This window comes from Lontra canadensis, unplaced genomic scaffold, assembly GCF_010015895.1.
Source record: "Lontra canadensis isolate GAN:19392208 unplaced genomic scaffold, GSC_riverotter_1.0 scaffold1, whole genome shotgun sequence".
NCBI classification, from domain to species: domain Eukaryota; kingdom Metazoa; phylum Chordata; class Mammalia; order Carnivora; family Mustelidae; genus Lontra; species Lontra canadensis.
The window spans coordinates 118,667,955-118,688,287 of NW_022630995.1; the positions used below are offsets into that span (position 1 = coordinate 118,667,955).

The following is a 20,333-nucleotide window of genomic DNA, read 5'->3' on the forward strand; positions in this document are numbered from 1 at the left end:
TTCTACAGTGACTAGATAAAACCTGTATTTAACACCTAGTGTGAACAAAAAAGGCCCCCAAGACAAAAGTCCTCACACACAATTCTAAATAAAGCTGTATGGTCAAGTCATTAGCAATGGGCTACTTAAAGTCGGAATTTAGAATCGCCCGGGACTCAGTTTCTTGCTTCGTTTGTTTATCTAATATAGCCAGTTTCAATTTTCCTCATGGGTAAAGTGCAATTAATTATCAAGATCACTGAGAAAACAATGATTCTTTTTGCTCTGCAGAGCACAACATAAAAAAAATAAAGAAAGGTAAGAAAACATATTCTGCTACAAAATTCAGTGCTTCATAGTATTTTCAACTTACAAGAAATTGCAAGTAAGTGAGGATACAGGTAAAGAAATCAAGACATTATTGAGATGATTGAAAAATATATCTTTTCCCCTTGAAACATAATCTCCACAGAGAAGAACTGCATGGGCTCAATGATGAGTATTTTTTCCTCTTCCCTAACTCTGTCTTACAAAGCGTTACGATGCTATTTCCCAGTTGTGCATGCATGTGAACAGTGCATGTGTAAATGGAACTAAAATAAAATACTGAGTGCTTGATTAATATTAAATTGGCCCCTTGAGATGTGGTTAGTCACTGATTCCTTGACATATACCGCCAGTAACTTTATTAAAAAGGAGAACAAACAACACTTTCTGTATCTGATGCAGTAATGCCTTCCTTATCCCAGAGCCACTTCCATGGCAAATTCTTCTACAGAACACAACTAAGGACTTGGACACAAACCAAAAGTCGGACACAAACCAAAAGTCTCCTGAGCACCTAAAATAGATGTCACTGTGTCGATGCACTTCGGCACATCCACTTTCCTCATAAGAGAATCTCTTGGGCCCTCAGACAAAGTTACTGCTTTTAATTCCTTCCATAATTTTTTTAATAAACTCTTTCTTTTTTCTGGTTTTCTTGTGCACAGCACAAAAAAATAATAATAATTATAAAGACGTGGTTGAGGTTGACAGATATTGTTAGAAGAAGGCAAACGGTCCACACCCATACGAAGTCACTCTTCCATATGGATGCTGGACACAGAAAAAAATCCTATAAAAATAATACCATTTAAAAAAGCATAGTGATTACATGACTTTTTGACATAAGATATAATAGCCTTATATACCACAGAATAGGCCCCCAACGTATCATTACATTATAGAATAATTCTACATTGTATATCCATGATGAGAAGGCTGGGTAATTCAGAGAATATTAAATTGAATTTAGTTCCCTCCAGAGAGATCTCAAAATATATACTAGATCTCAGAAAGTTAACTATCCAAAAATGGCTAAATTCTTTCTAAGACTTCTGGAGTTTTCCGTGGTAAACTCGTAAGCTTCACTTTTTGCAAAGTCCACAAATGTAGACCTCCTTAATTGTCTCATTACTTGTTTATTGACCAGCAGCAAGAATTACCTATTAGCTAGTCGGGCCTCCGGGGAAAGAGTGACACTTCAGATGACAGTGTTTCCCTTCTGTCTACCCCACTGCCATTTTGGGCTACTCCCCTTCTGCTCTGAGAGCCTCCATAGCTCAGTGATTTGAAATCTTGGAAATGTTGTCCATTTAAGGCGGATGAACTTAAAGAAGATAAACTTCATATGAAAAAATTTTTAAAAAGGCTTGCCAGAATTTTTTTAAATAAGTAGAAATGAAGGGAAGGAGTGGTTAAAGTGAATAATTAATGATATAAGTAGATTAGAAGTAAAATCCTAATTCAAAATTATGTGTTTTCCAGGTCAGATCCACCAATCTGTGATGAGGTCCGTGAGCCTTTCTTGAGTCAGTTTAAAGTGCCTGGAGCTGCTCTGTCTTGGTCCTCCTGATTGGCTCTATACTGGTTCTATACTTCCAGTCGAAGATGAATTAACCTATCCCTCCCCCTCAATCAAGAGCATTCTGTACATTCTGTAATATTACAGCCTATCTTTCTTTATCCAACATGAACAACAAAACATAAAACCACCCATGACAAGATACAAAAAAGGACAAAGATAAACTAAGCTTCAAAATAAAATAACAACAACGACCATTAGATTCCTGAAAACAAAACAAAACAAAACCAAATCCTAGTAGCTTCAAATATCAACATCCACAAAACAGTACAGCAAAGAAGCTAAGGTACTTTAAAGAGCGTGTTTTCTCTCAGAAAAGAGGCAAGAAGGGGGGAAAGGTCAAAGGACCATGGAATACTTGTGCCCCAAGCAAACAAACCCTGAAGGAGATTTCAATGAGTAAAAAACAGTACCTTGTAAGTAACTGGTCTTGTCTACTCACAGCTGTTTCCAGTGCCGACTCTTGTTTAACTGTCTACTGCGTTCAGTTTAAAGTTAATTCTGTTGGCAAAAAAGTACAGAGCTTGTCTGGAAAATGCTGTTTGGACATAAACCATTCCTTTCAAAGCTGTAATAGCTATATTTAAGTTTTCTTGTAGAGAGAGATATAAACCTTTCCTGTAGCTAATTTTCTTCCTCCTCCCGCCCCTCAGACTTAGTCAGTGTCCTCCTATCCCATATATTGAAGTAAGAGACAGAGAGGGGAGGAAGAAAAAAAAAAAAAAAAAAAAAAAAAAAAAGAAGAAAAAAAAAAAAAAAAAAAAAAAAAAAAAAGAACCAGGAAATATACCTTAAATAATGTAGTAGTTGAGCATTTGGAAAAAGAGAGGAAAAAAAAAGAGTAAGAACCATAGCAAGAGTATCAGGATCTTAAATATAATTTAGCCCAATGCCCTCATTTTTTAGATCAGGAAACTGATACTCAGAGAAAATATGACTTGTACAAGATCATTCACATAGCTAATTAATGCTGCAGCTAAGAATAGTTGCCAGGTTTCACAACTTCCAATTCAATGTTCTTTCTACTACTCTAGTATACCTAAGGGAAATGGTTTACCTTTTCCTTGTGTATCCTTGAATAATACCCACAGGAGTTGGCAGGGAACAGTAACACAACTACAATGTGAGAACCATCTGTTCTCAGAGAGAACATCTCATTCCACTTTAAAATCCTCAATACTGAAAGTTTCTCTATAATGCCCAATTTCTTGAAGATTTAGGAAACATCTTACTGTTTGTTGATTTTGCATAATATTTTTATGTCTCAGGATGCTGACATCCTTTAGTCCTTATAGAGGGCTATAAAGGATGGTGCTATGACAGGTGTTTCTTTTTTAAGAAAAGATTTTATTTACTTATTTATTTGAGAGAGAGTGAGAAAGAGGGAGCACAAGCGCAGGGCAGGGAGGGAGACAGGGGAGAGGGAGAAATGGACTCCACACTGAGCAGGGAGCCTGGGGCTCAATCCTAGGACCCTGGGATCATGACCTGAGCTGATTATAGTCACTTAACTGACTGAGCCACCCAGGCGCCCCTCATATTTCTACCCAGTATCAGTGGTATTGAACTAGAAACACATTACTATCACCACAGATCCCTACTTCCAGTTTGTCGATATTTTTTTAAACATCATGCAAGTTTATTCTTGTTATTATTAATTACATATTTTGTTAAATAAGAGAAGCAGCACAATAATATTTACTTGATATCTTTCACATAACATTTCCTACTTATATATAAAGAAACTATTTTTCTCTAACTGAAGGAATGATATTCTTATTATATTTTTTAAATTTTCCTCTCTATAATGTATTCATTCATTCATTTATTCATTCATGTCCTTATTTAGCAAATATTAATTGAACATTAATATAGTTCCTTTCCCTTGTGGAATATGGTGACAGCAATAACTTTTATAGATGAGTGTATAATTGTCAAATAAAATCAAAGGGCTTACTTAGGAAGTAAGGCCAATTTTCCATAACTATCTTTTTATCCATTCTCATATTATAAGCATGTGCCCAAAATTTATTTACATTCTCTCCATTGAGTTGCCCACTCTCAACAACATCCATCCTCCATCCTAGGGTCAGATACGTCAAAATATGAAATGGCCCAGGTTGAAATTGCTCTGGGCACTATTCATCTTTCTGTTTGATCTGACTCCCTAAACTACTAAAATCTAAATTACAAACTACAATTTAAAGACACAATTGGCAAATGCTCAAACCACCCAAAACCCATTTTAAATTGTGACACACTATTTAGTGCGGAAATTCAGGTTTTTTTATATTGCCCATCTACTTTTAAAATGATATCATATCTACTCTGGCCCTGGTCTTTGGAAGAAAATAGTGCAATGTGACTAAATAGTTATAAAAGTGTATTTTTAAAGTGATAATGTGGTTTTTGAAACATGTTTTCCAAAATGTTGAGTAATTAATAGGTACTATATCAATTTTCCAACAATGACAAATAAGCAGCTGATTCAAAATACATAATAGTTGAGAAAGAAATCTTGTAAACCATACTTTATACTTTTTTACACAATGGCAGGATCCTCATCTCCTTCCAATCTCAATTAATTTTGTCTGACTGAGCTCTGTGCAAATATAAGTCCCAAAGACATCAACATCTACATTTATATATAGCACTGATACTTCAAGTCTGATTAAAATTTGACACTCTGATACATATGACTTGGGTTTACTAAAACTATTCCCTCTTTTTCTTTTACTTCTTAAACTTTACTTTCAATTTAAACATTTTGCCTTTTGTCTGTGAGAAGGAACAGGAAGGAAATCTCAGTAAGCCTTGAAAGAGAGGTAGGCTGTGAGGAGAGAGACACAGAGATTTAGATGGAATGAGTCAGCATGATTCAGGGCTCTGGACTGGACTCAGGAAGGAAAGTGTAAAGAGGAGTCACATACAAGCAGGTTGTTTGGAACAGAAGTGGGCTGAGCCACAGACAACAGATTATAGGTATTAAATGCAAGAACCAAAGTCTCTCAAAATAGGTTCAGCTAAGAGGGAACTAGCAATTTTGGTGACCAGTGCCAGCAACAGGAAATTGGTCCTTGAACGGACTTTGTAATTCATGACGTGGTTTGTTCCTCCCCATTGGAAGGGAAGCATGTGCTGTCAATATGAGAATTCGAACACAATCTAAAATAACACAGTGACATACAAACATTAAAAAAAAAAAATGTTCCTTTATTTTTAGGTCTCTTGGATGTACTCCAGGTTGCCCTACTCTGGGCATGCTCTGGATCTTAGAATCCTAGCATAGTTTAGCTAGGGACTAGTTACTGTGTTATGAAGCCTGGATATGTGGAGTTGAATTTCACTGATGGGAGAGGTACTTACAACAGAGGTGAAATCAGGGGCAGACTATATTAACACAGGCAAGACAGTTGGAGTTCTCTTGACTCTTAGATCTCCTCTTAGTTTTCAGGTTTACAGTAACACTAGAGGAAGGCTTTTCCTAAGGAATCCCAGAGAGCTCTTTTGTGATAGCAGCTACTGGATTATACTGGATTATAATATTCTGTGCTTGGGAGGAGATATCACACGTGGACATTTTTAATAGTCTCAGGAAACCACACACATAAAAACCTTAACCACCAACTCTCTTCAGTTCAAGCTCACACTTACTTTGTTGCCTGTCTCCTCTCAAAAGCCATTCTCCTCACAGCAGCCAGGGCCCGTCATACTATCTGATAGCTACCCATAATTCCTCTGCTTCACACCCTCCAGTGGTTTCCCATCACCCCATTCCATGGCCTCTAATGGTTTCCTATCATTCTCTTGCTTTATCCCTGCAATGGTTTCCCGCTGTTTGCAGAGTTAGTCCAAATGCCTGCCGATGGCTTCTGAGGCCTCACATAATTTCACCCCTGTTTATCTTTCCTATTCCCTAACCTGTTGTTCCTGTTGTTCCATCTGTTTAGGATGTTTCCCCTTGATCTTTGTGGGACTGCCACTTAATGAGACTGCAAGACTCATTTCAAATGCTTCCTCCCCAGAAAAAAAGATTTCCTGATCACTCTAGCTGATCATCTCCCCCGTCCCTTACATGCGCACACTCTCTGCCCCATTTTTCTATTTTAATTGTTCTTCATAGCACTTACTACCCTCTGAAATTATCTTGGGTTCCTTTTGTATTTATTCATTCATTTAATTTGTCAGTTTAATTATGTTTACAGTATCTCTTCGAGAATGAGTTTTATAAATCAGAAATGTGTTGGAAGTTATAGATAAGATCAGAAACACAATATTCAGGCTTTTTAAACCACATTATCACCAGTATTCAGAGCAGTGTCTCCTATGTATGTATTTGACCAATATTTCTTGAATGAATGAATTATATTTGTTGTCTGGGTTACTACTCTTCAGTCAATAAACGTCCAACAGAAGTCCATGAGCATGAAGGCAAGGACTAATCTACTGCAATTGACTGAACTCTTCAAGTCTCCCTGAGGCTCAAGCAGCTAGGCATTCGCAGGAATTAAGGAAAGAGCCCCTGCTGGGCTCTAGGAGGCGGCATCTAGGCATGGTGCCTCGAAACCCTTGAATTTTGTTAACACACAGTCCAGCATATACCCTTGAGCTGCTAGGAGGTCCTAAGAGCTTCCGGACATCTCCTCCATTTCCTGAACTCGATAATCGTGGCCCTTATTGGAATAGCAGATATCCTAAAGCTAATTCTATCCTTTCCAGGTGGTTTCAAGAAACTGCTCTCAGTTGCCAGCTCTTCAGAAGCAGGAGTTAAATCCTTGCATTCGCAGCATATGTTTTCTAAATGAAAAAAGGGACAGACTAAATAATTTTAGAGAAGTGAGCTCACAGATAATTTAATCTTCCATTTCGGTTCTCCTCCATGCTGACTCAGAGCTCTCCAGCGAGCTGTAAATTAGATTTCCTCTCCCGTCTCAGGTCCTACTGCTTCCTAATGACCTGTTCTCGTGAGTCAGCCTCTCTGGATCCTATGGCTCAGGCACACTGTGGGATAATATGACTGCCTTAGCAGACTTCAGGTCCCACAGTATCAGGAAGGTGGCTGGTGTGATGGCGGCCAAACAAAGTTGTTTGTTTGGGAAAAAACGACCCCCCCCCCACCCGGCCCCTGCATACCACTGCAGCTGCCCTACCTCCTCCGCAGGACACACCTAGGTAGAAGAAAACATTGTGTGAACACTATTGCAGCTTGATAGCAAATAACACCATTTAAAACCATTTTTTTTTTTAAAGATTTTATTTTTATTTATTTGTCAGAGAGAGAGAGGGAGAGAGCACAGGCAGACAGAATGGCAGGAAGAGGCAGAGGGAGAAGCAGGCTCCCTGATGAGCAAGGAGCCCGATGTGGGACTCGATCCCAGGACGCTGGGATCATGACCTGAGCCGAAGGCAGCTGCTCAACCAACTGAGCCACCCAGGCGTCCCTAAAACCATTTTTGAAAGAAATGTCCTTTTCCTGTGGTACTGATTGCATGTTAATCTAAGTTCATAGGTGGCATTTAGTGAGTCAGTGAATCCAAGGTACAGATATTTAGTGATTGCCTTCTATGGACAAGGCTCCGTGTCAGGTAGTGAGGTTTGTGTAATTATTCCTTTTTATCTCAAGGGATAGTATTTCTTTATCCAGAATACAAATTTCTCTAGGAAAAGAAGGTAAAATTTCTTCTTTCCTCCCCCTTTTCTTTCTTTCTTTCCTTCCTTCAATTTACTGAAAGCCAGATTTATTGAGTCCAAATAACATGCTGTGTTTGGGTATAAAGAAAAAGACAAAATTCAATGTCAGGAGGCTAACCCTTTGGAAGTGAGAGAAATTTACAGACTATTGCAGAGATAGGCACAGCATTACCAGAAAGCACATCAAAGCAGTGTGGAATCAAGATGGGAAGTGAACAAAGAAGGCTTTTTTGAGAGAATGAAACCTATGTACATTCTGAATGCAGGAGAGGGAGAGGATTAACATTCCAGGCGGGAGATAGGGCACACTTGGGTCACTTCAAGAATTTCTATAGAGCTGGAATGTGGAATGAAAGACATAGACTAATAGATGAAATATGCAGAAGGAAATATAGGCAAAAGGCTCAGGAATTTGTTTTTTATCCTGAAGGCAATGGGGGAGCTACTGAAAAATTTTCAACAGTGGATACTTTAAGAATGCTAAGTAGAGAAAGAATTTAGGGACAGGTGGCTTGAAGGACTAGACTACTTAGGAAGTTGTTTCTTTATTCAAGTAAGACATTGTGATGGTCTGCAATTAGGCAGTAGGGACAGAGAGACCCAAAAGAGAGGCACCAAAAGATAAGTTACATTTTCTCACAGGTAGGAAGAAGTAAGTCCAAAACTGCTATAAAATCATTATAGAAAGGTGTATCCAGTATTAGAACTGCATGGAAACTCTAGTGAGTTCTTATATAAGTAAGTTCTCCCCATTCACAGATGAGGAAATGGAAGGCTCAAACTTGAGTGATAGCACGTTTGATCTCATGTCCATCTGACGACAAAACCCATATTCTCTACACTAAATTGCCTGGCCTTTTGAGGAGATCATACATTTTGGACACTTCTTAAACTTAGACTTAAAGAAGTTGTTTGGAATATAATTTGGCAATACCTTAAGAGGTTCCCATGCAAGACTATTCAGGTTTTCCAGGTATGATCATATTCTAATTTGAGATCCAACACACAAACAATTGGATTTGTGCTGTTTCTATGGAACAACACATTTAGCGACCCTGCAAAGCACAAATCCTCATCAAATTCCTTTTGATAATTTAATTATTTTTAAGCCTGGAAGATTTATTCACACTCTATATGAGGACGGCCAGGTGAAACCAAAATGGAAGTGGAGTTGGCAGATATTCTAGTTCAATCAAGTCAAATACTGAGTTTTGAGTAGAATGGTGTTTGAAAGATAAATCAGTTTCAATGAATCTTGGAAGGCAAAAGGTACAGTTCTTAAGACACTGAAAACAGGAAGGGGCAGACGTAGCTCAAGCAGGAGAAAATGCTGAAATTTGCCTTAAAGTTGGAGGAGAAAATTTCCTTCTCTAGCATATTTTACATGGACTGTGGGTAGGATAACTATACAATTTAGTACCCAAACCTTGAATCTTGAGAGTAAAAGGAGACACTAATATTAATTATAACAGGATAGCAGATAATCATCAGGACTCTTACAGACAAACATGGATGTACATCACCTTACCTAGAGGCTGACATTAAACCTGATCTTCAGGTGATGGTAATATCAAGAATGAGGTCATAGGTTTTAAAGTGAGGCAAGACAAGCAAAATCAAGAATTCTTACACAACTTGGACAAGGCGTTTGATAGATATACAACAGCCAGATCAACTGAACTATTTGAGATATATTAATTAATTTAGTTCCATAGTTTATTAGAAAATGATATATAAAGATGAAAAATAACTCTTCATTATAAGATAGTACAGATAACAGGTATATAATATTTAGTCTCCTATATAATGTATTCACATAAATATTTTCCATAAAATATAAATATGTTGGCATACATGGGTGCTCCTACCTATTTTGGTGATTTAAAAATAAGTACAGACTTTATTTTTTGATCAGGGAGTCAATATTAAGAAGCACCAAACTGAATCAAATCTCAGTGTACTCTCCCACCAATTCCTGAATTCTTTCCAGAGTTGAGGACATCGTTCCTTATATGGCAAGATTCCTTCCTAGCCTAGATAAAGGGAAGGATGGGCATAGCATGGGAAACAAACATTCCCAGAGAGAGACAGTAGATACCAGGCAAAATTATTTAGGATTCCAACCTTAGTTCTGTCATCAACTAGCTGTGTGACCTTGGACAGAACACTTGACTCTACCCAGCCCTGAGTTTCTCCCATATAAAATGAGAGGATTTAGAAAGATTACCTTGGAAGTTCTTTCAGATATAAAATTCAACTATTCCCTGAGATAATTATCTCCCATATGTTTTAAATTTGCTTAATGTTTACTTATCTGTGAGGTCTGGGAAGATATCTTTTGCATCATAAAGAAATTAAAACAGCCAGTTATTGATGAAACAACTGTGATGGTAACAATAATAATTTTTATAAGACTCCCAAGAATATAAACATAGTCAGTGGGGAGATGTTTCATTTTTTAATGTATAATAGGAGGACTATTAAAATTTTCTTAGGAGAAAATTCATCAGATATAAAATGCCGAACCACATTGTGCTTAATAATTTTTAAATATTCAGCTAATTTGGGCTCCCAAAACACACAAAGGATCAAGCTTTCTGAATTTATATAAAAAAGGATTTCTTCTGGAAGTGTAATGTGACTGTCATTTTTCACCAGGAAAGAATGAATCCACATTTACTATATAAGACTGTTGGAAATGAATACAGGAGTTGCCTCTCTGTTCTGTAATCTTTGACAAGTCCCTAGATACACAAGCATGGTTCAGAAAATAATGAAAACAAATTGCCCATCAATCTTCTGCTTTTGGACCTCAAACTTTAATGCAACCAAATATAAGGAAGCCAGACAAAATTTTTTCCTTATATTATTTTTATTATTTTTCAATTCATAAAGTAATATGCTTCTTTATTTATAAAAGGCCACAATGCAATTAAAAAAAGTATATAACATAAAATTTAAGATTCCTAGCCACTCAATCCTCTCTAATCCTATTCTTTTTTTTACATTTTATTTATTTATTTGACAGAGAGAGAGAGAACACAAGCAGGGGGAGCCACAATCAGAAGAAGAGAGAAAAGCAGACTCCCCGCTGAGCAGAGCCCAACATGGGACTCCATCCCAAGACCCTGGGATCATGACCTGAGCCAAAGGCAGACATTCAACAAACTGAGCCTCCAACACTATTCTTACGAATTAATCACTATCAACCATTCACTCTGCATCCATTCAGATGACCTCTCTCTTCACATACATGTATGTTTGCACACATACATACACATGAACTTCCACAAATCTGGTCTTGAAAAAAGAATGTTATCTTCCTTTACTCTAATACGTGGCAGTTATTAAATTTGTTAATCTTTAGGCAAGCAAGCAAGTATAATAATGAATGTGTCTTCTTTTCCTGTCATAAAATCACTCTCTTCCATCCTTAAGCCCTTGGACTTCTCTGTACAATTTATCAGGTGGCTAAGAAAAATAAGTGCAATATCTTATTGGCAGTCAAGATGCTTAGCAAGATGAGCACCTAATAAATGTTTACTGATTTGAATGAACGGATGAAGCACACCAAGTACCATAATGGCACCAATGTGGGAGAAGCTGCCAGCAAATAACCACGTGTGAATTGACATTCCTAGTATCCATTCCTCTTTGTATCAGGTGTAAAGAATTGCTACCTTTGGGGCACCTGGGTGGCTCAGTGGGTTAAAGCCACTGCCTTTGGCTCTAGTCGTAATCCCAGGGTCCTGGGATGGAGCCCCGCATCGGGCTCTCTGTTCAGCAGGGAGCCTACTTCCTCCTCTCTCTCTGCCTGCTTCTCTGCCTACCTGTGATTTCTGTCAAATAAATAAATAAAATCTTAAAAAAAAATTGCTACTTTGAATGTCTTATAATCATCACTTCTGTGTGAGGATGTATCTGTTTCATATTTGAATACTGTATTTTTCATCGTTGCTAAATGACCACTAAGCCATAAAAAGTCTGACTTGAATAGATTCCCTCTTTCACTATAAACTGGTCTCTGTGTTATCTCCTTCATCATTTTAATCAGCACTTTATTGGATCTAATAATGTCAGCTGGCTTGTTGAATGTACAGTGTCTGAGATGAAGAGATGCCTGTGCATTTTTCCCATAGCCTCTCTGGAAACAAACAAATGACCCCACTACCACAGGCCAGCCTTTAGCTAGCACCCATGGAACTGGTAAGATGATTACTGGCAGTTTCAGTTTATCCAGAAAAATAATTTTATTTTTCTTAGAAATTTTAGTCAATATATTCATCTTCAGCCTCGATACTACACTGCATAGTTCCTTGGTCTTGCAATCAACTTCAACTCTGATTTTTTTCTTCACAATGAATTTATCATCATCTGTTTTTGTACGATCTTCCCATGAGAGACCATGTACTTCATTTACAGGGAGAGGTGTCATTGGAATTTGTTGTGGAATGTTAGAGTGCTTCTACTCTTTAAACTTCATTTGTTGGGGTGGCTGGGTGGCTCAGTGGGTTAAACCCTCTGCTTTTGGCTCAGGTCATGATCTCAGGGTCCTGGGATCGAGTCCCGCATCGTGATCTCTGCTCTGGGGAGCCTGCTTCCTCTTCTCTCTCTGCCTGCCTCTCTGCCTACTGGTGATCTCTGTCTGTCAAATAAATAAATAAAATCTTTAAAAAAAATAATAAACTTCATTTGAAATTGGCAAGTAGATGAAATTTTAAGCTATAAGAACAGATCAGATTGCCAGAAGAGAGAGTGTAGTTAGAAAAGATGAACAAAGGGGCGCCTGGGTGGCTCAGTGGGTTAAGCCTCTGCCTTCGGCTCGGGTTATGATCTTAGGGTCCTGGGATCGAGCCCTGCGTCAGGCTCTCTGCTCAGCAGGGTGCCTGCTTCCCTTCCTCTCTCTCTGCCTGCCTCTCTGCCTACTTGTGATCTCTCTCTGTCAAATAAATAAATAAAAATCTTTAAAAAATAAATAAATAAATAAAAAAGAAAAGATGAACAAAGACTGGGATCCGTCTTCTCCAACGAAATTTTAGGGAGACTGGTGTGAGTGCATAGTTTATAGATATATGAATGAAGCATATATGCATTAGGATATGCTGCTCAGTGAAAAACTTGGGAGATGACTGTTTTCATTCAGATGAATACACAAACAGAAATAATTGTGTAAATATGGAAGTACTATAATGAAGTCACGAGATACCATTATGTTTGTGTAACTTCATATTTTGGCATGATTTCAAACTTACAGAAGATGATAAGAATACCACAAACAAAACTCATATGCCCTCTATGTAGATTTACCAATCTCCATCTATCAATCTATGTATAAGCACATTATCTTTTTCTGAATCACTGAGAGTAAGTTGGAGACAATATATACCTTTATCAGCACACAGTGTTTACTTTCCAAAAGCAAGGATATTGTCTTATATAACTTCAGCTTAATTCTCAAAATTATGAAATTTAACATTGATACATTATTATTAATCTAACCAACCCACAGTCCATATTCAGATTTATATGTTCCCACTAATGTCCTTTATGGCTATTATTTCTCCATTTCAGGATTGAATCCATAGTCACACATTGCACTTCGTGTCATTTTTCTATATTCTCCTTTAACCTGGAACATTTCCTCAACCTCTCTTTGTCTTTATTGATCTTGAACTTTTTTAAGGATACAAACAAATTATTTTTATAATGTGTCTCAGTTCCAATTTGCCTAATATCTCCTCGTGAATAGATTTGAGTTGTGCATTTTTAGCAGAAATACCAAAGAAGTAACGTTGTGTTCTTCTCACTGCATCATATCTGGGGGCATATGATGTCAGATTGCCCTGATATTAATAAAGATAACTCTGGTCTATTTTTTTTATCATACTCTTCTCCAGTACTGTTAGCATCCATACAATGTTCTAAGTTTTTCATTCCTTCTATTTTATTAGTTGGCATTCTATTGTAAGAAAGAGCTTTGCCTATCACACCCATGTATTCATTTAAATTAAGAAGTAATCTATGGATTTTAATTTATTAAATTGGTTGATTATTTATTATGTAGTTTAATACTCAAGTTATTTCAAATTTTGCCAATGAGAACCTTTCAGGCTGGCTCCTCTGTCCTTTGGCTATGTTGCTGTCATTCTTGGAATACTTCTTATTTCCAGTGCAACAAGCTGTGCCAGCCTTCGCTATACTTTCCCTATCTCAGACTTAAATCTGTATTTCTACTTTATTCATTTTAATGGAGCATGATGAGAAACCAAGTGCTGAATATTTATGCCACCGCTTCCAGACCCTCTTACCAGGCAGAGCTAGGAAAAAAATATTTTTTAAATATGCACACACACATACACACAGACTCTATGTTTTATTTATTTATTTATTTAATCCTATGTTTGGAGCCTTTACTATTTTTGGATTCTCAGGTTAAAAAATATGGGAGATTCTCATTATAGTTCCTCCCATCTCCCCTCTTATCTTCTCTTACATTTTTATTATATATTAATACAAAATAATAAGAATAAAGTTATATCTGCTTTTTCTATAACCTTATCTTTACCAGCTGTTTAATCTTAGTCTTATAGTTAAACTAATACAATGTCACTGTGAGAATTTTATCACAGATTCCCATTCTTGAGTTTTTTATTTTAAAGATTTTTATTTATTTATTTGACAGACAGAGATCACAAGCAGGCAGAGAAGCAGGCAGAGAGAGATAGGAGGAAACAGACTCTCCGCTGAGCAGAGAGCCCAATGCGGGGCTCGATCCCAGGACCTGGGATCATGACCTGAGCTGAAGGCAGAGGCTTTAACCCACTGAGCCACCCAGGCGCCCCGAGTTTTCTATTTTGATTTATTTTTGGTTTCACTAAGTTCATATTTAAACAAATTTTTTTGAGAAGGCATAGGCAATGTATAATTGAGAATATCCTCTTACTTGGATACATTTTTATTCCTATCCCTTTCATATCCTCACAACTTTCAGTGTCTTCTGGCACTTAAAATTGCTGTGAAGAAGTCCGAGATACACCTGCTTTGTTTTGTTTTCCCTTCTATGTAACTTAATTTTATCATCTTCATGCCAGCAGAATTTTTCCTTTTCCCTTGATGCTGGATAACAAACATATGACCAAGTATCTTATGGTTTGTTTGTTTGTTTGTTTTAAGATTTTATTTATTTATTTGAGAGAGAGAGAACACAAGCAGGAGGAAGAGAGAGAAGCATGCTTCCTGATGAGCAGGAAGCCTGACATGGGGGATTGATCCCAGGACCCTGAGATCATGACCCGAGCCAAAGTGTGATGATTAACTGACTGAGCCACCCAAGCATCCCCAGGTATGCTAGATTTTATGCCAATTTTATGTGCCCATTTAATCTGCAGATTCAGGTACTCCTTTTATTCTTTTTTCTTCCATTATGTCTTTAAATATTTTTCGTAGTCCACTCATTGGGTTTTTTTTGCACTTCAAGGTTTCCGATTATTTCCTTATTTGTCATCTTTTCACTGATTATTTTAATTTCCTGTCTCTCTTCTGCTTTCACCACAATTTCAAATACTTCTTTCCTTCATACCAGAGATCTCATCTACAGTCCTCTTGCTATCTTTCTTGATTCTAAGTTTTTTATTCTAACTTATTTAGACTTATAAAGGTCTTTTTAAGTTCTCAGTTTGCTCCTCAACTCAGAAGCATTTTTTTGTGATGTTTATTATTCTGTCTTAGATTTCATCTGTGGAATTCATGGTTTCTTTTGGTAATGCATTTTCTTTTATAGCATTGGGTACTTATGGAGGGCTTTAAATTTCTACCTTGTCTTTATCCTATTGTTATTTTTTTTTCAATCTTTATTTGGCATGCTATTCCATTGGTTTGCATCTTTCTTTTTTTGTTTTTAATTATTTTATTTTCTATTGTTATGATTTTACTATAGCATGTTATCTTTGTGGGTTGTCATGCCAATTCATTTCACTTTGCTCAGAGTTAACACAGCAGCCAGAGCAAAATAGTCTTTCTTCTCCTAGACTGTGAGGGTGAATCGCTTTGACACACTCCCCACCTGGTAAGAACACTGTTTATCTTTCCTTCAGAACAAAGACAATTCTTCAGGAGTTGGTACATTTCTTTGGCTGTACTCTCAGAGTATCTTAAGATTTTCAAGTTTAGAGCAATTCTTCTCCTCAACAGCTACCTCCAAAGGCCACATTATAAACAAATGTTAAAAATGTAAGCAGCATAGCATTACATATACAAACATGCACTGTGCTCTCCAGTTCACACAGCAGAGAAGCATTTGCCAGACAAAAACAATGATAACAGAATTTAACTCCTACCAAGAATGTTATAGTTTGGGAAGAGCCTCTTTTTCTCTCTGTAATCATATTTGGCATTTGCTAAAAATATCAGCTAGAAATAATTTACCACTGCACTGAATAAAATACAATGCTAAAATCTGAAAACATTTTTTTCCCTCCCTTCTTGAGTAACTTGCTCCTCTATGGTGATTTATACACCAAAGAGCAGTTATCATTTTTCTTCTCCCCCCGCCACCAGCTTACTCAGGTTGGTTTTGTTATCGTTGTTGTTGAGATGCTCTGTTCAAGTCTCTGGTACTTTTGGTGTGTACAGATAAGCCTTCTCCCTCTTCCACAGGAATGCCAGACACTGTGCTATGGCCTCAGCACACGTAATAAAGGGGATGAAGCATTCATTTGTGTGTGTGTGTGTGTGTGTATCATGGCCACATAATACAGATATAACAAACACACACACACATTCTTAAAAAACCATATATCTATATGGAAATAGACAGTTGGAAGCAGTGTAACCTGAAGAAACATTTAAATTAATTCAAAATCAGAACATTAAAGTATTATTACCTGGAGACATGGTTGAGGAAGGCTAAAAACACCATTTAAAACTACTAATTTATATTAAAATTGTGAGAAAGTCTCTGTTTGAATTTGAGAAACAGAAAAAGGCAAGTGGACTCCCTGTAGTTTGCTTCTCGTAAGTTAGAGCTAATGACTGACACTCATGATTTCTTGTCTAGTGGGAAGCACTTGGCTTAAGTGGAGAATTTTTTATTTCTTTTTAGTTAGGCTTTCATCCTGGGAAATTCTTCTTCTGTTTCTTTGTTTGTGGTCCTTGGTTACGCAGAAACGAGTGCATGTTCTGCTAGTAGACCCAGAACCATAGATTTGCTGTCCTCCCCAGGCTTAACAAAACACAGGATTGCGTGGGGATCTACTTCAAAGTACAGGTTCTGATTCTGGCCCTGGGGTGGTGAGGACCTGGGAAGTTGATTTTCTAACAAGTTCCCAGTTGAGCTGGTGGTCTGAGGGTTACACTTTGAGCAGCAAGGATATGCACACTACTAATTTTGAAAGAATAGTTCATTTTAAGGACCTAGAGGTACTGCAGTGGCCAAGGAGTAAGGAATTCTTTCTCTTTTGTGTTAAATTGTATCCCAGACCTTGATGCAAGTACAATAAATTCCAAACTTGTCTTCCAATATTTTTATTATTCTTTCATTTATCTTTTCTTCTTTTTTTCCTTTCTTGCTCCCTCCCTCCCTTCTTTCCTACCTTTTCTTTCTTTCCTTCTTCCTTCCTTCCTTCCTTCCTTCCTCCGTCCCTCCCTTCTTTCCTTTCTTCCTTCCTTCCATCATCCCTCTCTCTCTTTTTTTGGTCTTCATGATCTGCTCTGATTCCCAGCCCCCCTGTCTTTTTCCACTTCCTTCTATATATAAAAGGATAGTTGAATCACAATATCCAGGATTAGGAAATGAGGACGTTATTTTGGTGAATTTTCCCTTCAGGGCTTTAAGTATTTTGATTCTGCATTACCATTGTTGATGTTATGTTAGGCTGAAAACAGATTGCAAAGTACAGCAATCTAATTCAATAGTAGAGTGCAGCAAATCAACAGCTTTAATGTTTGCACAAACTATAATCTGTAATTCATAAAGGTAGAAAAAAAACAATTTTATGGTGGCAAACAAACAAACAAAAACAATTCCATACTATTCGGTGTGAATTTATTTCTACTATGTTCTTGACTTTTCATTACCAAGGACCGTGCTGTACATGAGATTTCATGTTTTTTAAGAGAGTGGCCACTGATTAAAAAAAAAAAAGTTATTTTTCTGTCTGAAAAAGCAGGTCTCTGTCTTTGAAACCTAAACCTGGATAAGTTTTCATGACGGATTTTCAATTTTTAAGATGAACTACCATATCCATTCTTACTACTTATCCCCACCACCACCTATAGTTATTTTTTTAATTTTTCCTCTGAAACTGCAAATACATAGTAATTTTTTTACTTAATTTATTTTCTAAATATATCAGAAGCTTCCTCATAAAAAGAAAAGGCAGGTATGCACAGTTCCTTACTTAAACTACTATTGTGGTCAGAGAGCTAAGGAAGTATAGAAACACTTCTCTGTAAGAATTTTGTTGACTCCTTTTTATACCTGAACCTTAGTAAATCTTTAACCCATTTTTTTCTAGTACTTACTTGGCTAAACACTAATTACTCATTCTGAATCCATAAATAGCACTTATGTGCTCTGAACTTAGTCCACAAATTAATCAAAACAAAAACTTTATAATTCCACTCACAAATTCACAAGCATGTTCTAATACTCCACTCGCCACACAATCCTATTATACATCAAACACAGAATTATCCTCAATTTAGTGTCACCGAATTAGGTTGAAAAGCACAGTTTTAAGCAATAGCTACTTTTCACTAAACTCTTCTTTTTCTAGAATGTGTAAGATATTTAGCTTAAGAATTAACTTCCATTTAAACATTAGCCTGGGGAATTACAACCCAAGGTTCAATTCCTATGTGAAGTCATTCCTTAAAAGGCTAAACAAACATTTCATTTGTATTGCATGAAAGCAGATACAGATTAAACATTCAAAGGTAATTAGATATTTCGGCCAAGAGGCAAAAATCTCTAGGTCTTCCCTATGATACCACAGGTCTTTCACACGACAACAAATAAGTGTACCTCGTTTATTTAAACATAAACACAAGTAGAAGTAATAAAAGCTTCCTGAATTGGAAACTACTAATGAGGCTCTCTATAATGAGAAATCCTTCCGAAACACAGTAACAGAAAAGGGGATGGACTCTTGTCACACCAAAATTGCTAATATCAAACGCCTTCATCTTTGTGAGCATTCAGAAAATGTTCTCTCAAACTTCTTTTTGTTCATAGAAACAGAACAAAAATAAGAAAATGTCCTTGGTTTCTCCTCTCTGTTAGCTGCTGGTACAAAACAATTACTTTGGTGGCTGGAGAAAAGGAGAGGAATGTCCTTCTTGTTTCTGTAAACAGCTTGACACTAACAAAATCTCAGATCTTGCTTCTCAATCAATACCCAGCTCCATGGTTAAAACGAGTTGCATCACATCACCATTTCGTCTGGTTAATGATATCAATAAAGGTTATCTCTCCCCAGAATGAAAAGGTCACTAATCAAATTGCAGTGACTCCATCACATTATTATTGCTTGGGAATGTGTCTCATTGATTGTTTAAGTATCCCTGCCTAGAATCTCCTCTTTTGATTTTGACATCATCCTTTTGATGGCTTGAGTATTGCAGGGGAGAATAACAATAAAATGTTGCCTCCTGAGAGCCCTCGCCCTACAGCAGTTAGAGAAGCAGCTCTTTTTAGCATATCTCTTCATGAAAATGCATCTAAAATAAAGTATGAGGAGGTACAAATTAAAGAAAAGCTGGAGAAAAGGAAAATTTGAGATTTTTTGGCGGTTTAAGAAAAAAACAGTGTCAATAAAATTTTCAGGAAACCATCATTGTTATTAGTCAACTCCAAGGCGTTCTGCATGACATATGATGCTGAATTCTATACTTAAAAAAAAAAAAAATTGTAAATCTATTTCCTCATGGGTCTTAAAATTTATTAGAAGAGATAGAAAATAAACACCCAGGAAATAAAGTGTGATATATGCTCTGATAAAAAAAAATGTAGGATGCTGACTTTTGGCTTTTACATACAATGTTAATGTAGATATCAATCCTGTTCATCGCTGCTTTGGCATTTTGTAAAGACCTTTAGTGTGGAAGACTCTCACTTTCTCATGCCTGGAAGAAAGCTCAAGTTTGTGATTGCCTAGATGGTAATTTATTCATGTACCATAGACTCCTACCTATCTCTACTGTCAGCGGTATTTTAGGACAGCAAAAGAAAAGTACTTAACACATGCTTTCACTTTAAAGAAATAAAGGAACAAACAAACCAAGAGTAAATGACTGACTAATCCTGGATCCTCCCTCTGCCCCTTGAAGACTCTGGGCTCCTCTCTGTTCTTGGCTGGTTGGTAGTTAGATACCGGCCTCTCATCAGAGCCTGTTCCTCAGTTCCCATGCCCTGCCTGGTGGTGGTGGTCAGTGGACCCATTTTTTTTTTTTTTAAAGATTTTATTTATTTACTTGACAGAGATCACAAGTAGGCAGAGAGACAGGCAGAGAGAGAGAGGAGGAAGCAGGCTCCCCGCTGAGCCGAGAGCCTGATGCGGGGCTCGATCCCAGGACCCTGAGATCATGACCTGAGCCGAAGGCAGAGGCTTAACCCACTGAGCCACCCAGGCGCCCCCAGTGGACCCATCTTAAGGGGCTCAGTTATTCCTGAGGCCCTTGGATGGATTTACAGGCTTTTCTGTAAGTGGCCAAACTAATAGGTTTTATCACCTGGAAAGTACAAGAAACAGCTGTTTCT

At 37.2% G+C, this 20,333-nt stretch overlaps 1 protein-coding gene across 4 annotated transcripts in view; it reads right to left on the reverse strand.

Annotated features, from left to right (window-relative positions):
- Window positions 1-20,333, reverse strand: part of ARHGAP24 (Rho GTPase activating protein 24) — a 432,308-nt gene that overhangs the window by 222,181 nt on the left and 189,794 nt on the right. Inside the window, exon 2 of one of the 4 annotated variants that reach the window (XM_032862374.1) lies at window positions 2,299-2,386. The exons of the other annotated variants lie outside the window; for them this stretch is intronic. The gene's annotated coding sequence lies outside the window, so the exon portion shown is untranslated. The remainder of the gene's footprint in view (window positions 1-2,298; window positions 2,387-20,333) is intronic. 4 annotated transcript variants of the gene reach the window in all.